Genomic DNA, 3625 nt, shown 5'->3' with positions numbered 1-3625 from the left:
AACTGATCCTCGTTGAAATCGCAAGATTTCCTTTCCTTTTGGAAACGAAATCCTGCAATCCTGAAATGAATGTCTTAAAAACACTCTGGTAAGGAGATATTACCAAAAGAATTGCAATTGAAATATACCCCATCTGTGGTTTTCGTTTTTTCCTGATTTGGTCATTTGCACTGCCTCTTACTTCGGCCCTGACCACTTTCTCATAGTCACTAAATCTCTCCATTTTCTTTTCTTTTCTTTAATTTCATTTCCTTTGATGGCATCCCTATTCCAGCGTGTTCATCCTTTCTTTTTTTCTGTTTTAGCCTTAGCGGGGTTTAATTTTTGGCAAGCCTTGGTGTATGTGATGGGTGTCCCTGCATTTGATGGCTAGCTATGCCTTTTGATGGCTTTGATGTTGGCCAAGATTTTTTTGTTTTGGTTTTTTTGGTTTTTTTATGTATTCATTCCATGTATGTCCTATCTTCCCCTTTAAGTTGTGTCTGCCTCCTTGGTTTTTCCCCTGCTTTTTCAGCAGCTGTGAGTTTAGTTTTGGCCTGATTGGTCTATTGCCCTGCATGTCATTTCCTCCCAGACCACTTTCTAGTAGTCACTAAATCTCCGGATTTCCGGTGTTTTTTGGGTTTTTTTCAACTGCATTTCATTTGATAATACATCTATTCCAGATTGTTTGAAAGTCTTTTTTTGCTGTTCTGCAAGATTTTATTTTCCTTTCTGAAAGTAAATTATTTTCCTTTAGGAAATTGAAATGAAATATTGCGGTTTTAATGGGGATCAGTTGGGCAAGTTTTGGTCTATGGATCTGCACTTCATAGTGTCCCATGCATTTTGATAGCTTTCAGTTTTGCTCAGAGATTTTTTGTCTTTTTCACTATCCATGCGATATCCTCTCGCCTTTCCAGAGTTTTTGTATGTCATTATTTTCTTTTCACAAATATCCACACAACCGCCTGAAACATATTCTAATTTTTTACCACACATTATGTACTGAATTTAATTTTGGCTATAATGTCATAGTATCTTTGCTTTATCCAATGAATTTTTTTAAATTTTCCTTTATAATACTGTGATTTTTTAAAAAAAATTAATTTATGCAGGAGGTCAGAAATGGCTCTCCAATTCCAGTTTTCTTCCATGGTATTAATATATTAGGTAATGTAGTCACTTAACATAGTGTCTCAGCAGAACCGCATGCAGAAATGAGATCATTTTGTATTCACCTGTGTATCAAAGCACAATGCTTTGTCAGCCTATTAACCAGAGACACTAAATTCAAGAAAGTTCAGGCCTCAGTCACCCTAACTGCAATTTTCATATATTTCAGGTAGTCTTTCATGTGACAGAGGTAAAAATAGTTTGCCGTTCTTTGAAGCGATGTATGTTATATTAAAGTACCTTTTGTGCACACAATAATTTTAAACTTAAGGTGGTTTGAGACTTCTTGTTGTTTGTAAGCAATATTTTAATCTTTTATTGTTGTTCTTACATCAGAACTGAAATGAATATGTCACAGTTGGATTATATAATAATTTTTTAAAAATTTAATAATAACTCAGACTGTTTCAAGAAAAGTTGCAATCAACATATTATTTTTTACCATTGCTTCTGGGAGTTTTAATCTAGGCAGGTAATATATACACATGTAAGGGAAGGCCACACAAGAATTTTCAAATATCATAGCAGGACGTACCATGTTAATTTCTTCGGTAAAAAGAAAATAAAATCAAGTATGATGGCCAAAAAATCAGAAAATGTGTATGTGGACTGAAAACCCATAATAGAGATATCAAAACAACTTATGAGATATAGCCAAAAATCTTCTTATAAATTACAGCATGTGGCTTCATAACCCAACACTAGTGTAAGATCTTGTTTGGGAATGACAAAATTAAAAAGTCTTCTTTCAAGAAGGGTTATTCTTAGAATTTTGTCCAATAATCTGTCGGACAATCTGATATAAATTTCTAATGCTTAAGATTAAATTTTAAGGGGATTAACTTTGTATTAGTACATAAAAGTTTGTTATTGCTCCATCAGCAATTCTTTGTCTAGGTCCCTCACACTGATATTTTTTTCCATCTGACTATTAGAATAATTTTGACTTGTGAACACACAAAAATACAAGGAAAACTACTATTTCAACTTTTCTATAATTATTATTTAAAAGATAAGTCTAATGATTCTCAATACAGAACAGAAAATTTAGAAGAAAGGTCTGAGGTAGCTATTGAAGTGGGTTGGAAAGCGAGGAATTTGTCTGTAGAATATTTTTCTTACTGCAGTTAAATACACTTTCATCTGAAGAACATGGCCAAATGGAAAAAATGGCCCCTTGGGCATGCTGTGATGGCCAGAGGCAAACACATGAAGAACAGGTCTGGAAGAACTATTCTAGGAAAACTAACATAACAAAATGCTGAGCAGCTGGATAATTGCAGCGCTCCAAATACATCCATTAGAATGATGAAATCCCATACAGTGGAATAGTAGGTTTCTCTGCCTTTTCCCTCTTTTTTCAGAGTAAAAAAATGTTAAATTGCTTTTATTTACCAAGCATCCCAACAGATGAGTTTATCTGAGTAATAGCACTTGAGACGTTGAGCTGAAAGTTTCAGTTTGTTTGACCTGTCTCATAAGGGAATTCATAACTTGTTTTCTAAGACACAAGTTCCTCTGATAATTGTAATGAGCTTTGGGGAGCTTTTTAATCCTGACAGAAGCTGGATCTGGGTATACTAAATTTCACTACAGTTACAAATATCAAAGAGGATAAAAAGATCCTTAAAAATTTCTAAAATGTTAGAATTTCTTATTGTCACCCGCAATATATAAGTCCATAGTAAATTCTCTGAGCTAAATCATATCAGCTAAGGTCTACCAGGCTTTTTATAATACATTTTCAACTTAACATTTACATTTCCAGCAATCTGTGTTCAGAGTATTTTGTACACTAATGTTAGATGAGTCCTGCAGCTCTTCTATAATAGATGCTGTATGAACCCTTGCTGTGAGGAGACAGTTTTCCTGAGAGAAGCCAATTGCACTAACAGATGCATGGATGCATTCGCTATAGGAGTTCTTTGCTGATTTTGTTTTATGAAAGTGCCTGCAGCAAGGTCTTCATCCATATATGCATACTTAAATGAAGGCTTCAGGAATAGTAATTCTGTTGTAATCACAAATCAAATACTATTCAAGAAAAACTGTGTCAGGTTAATTATGTTTCTTTCGGGAGATAATTACTAATAGTGTTTTTTTCTTGGTTACTGTTTAGTACAACTACTGACATTTCAGTGTTCCTGGTATTTCAAACTACAGTTCATATCACTTCTACTGATTAAAAAATTTATTCCCCTTGCATTATAGAATAATTTTTTGCTAAACTCTCTGCCAATGATAGTCTTTTCAGGATTCAAATATAAGCTTGGGTGTGACCCAAGGTCAGCTGAAGCTGACCAAATATTTTAATTTATCAATTGATTTTAACTTGGATCCTTTGTTTCTCAGCATCTCAATTCTGTTTTTGTCTAATAAACTTAATCATACTATAATTTCTCAGTGGCATTGTTGCCCAGTAGGGCACTCAAATATAAAACCTTCTACTCAAAGCAGTATGAGCATATGG

Source organism: Serinus canaria, chromosome 4 (genome assembly GCF_022539315.1).
Source record: "Serinus canaria isolate serCan28SL12 chromosome 4, serCan2020, whole genome shotgun sequence".
In the NCBI taxonomy this organism is placed as follows: Eukaryota; Metazoa; Chordata; class Aves; order Passeriformes; family Fringillidae; genus Serinus; species Serinus canaria.
Note: the sequence above shows the minus strand (reverse complement) of the source record.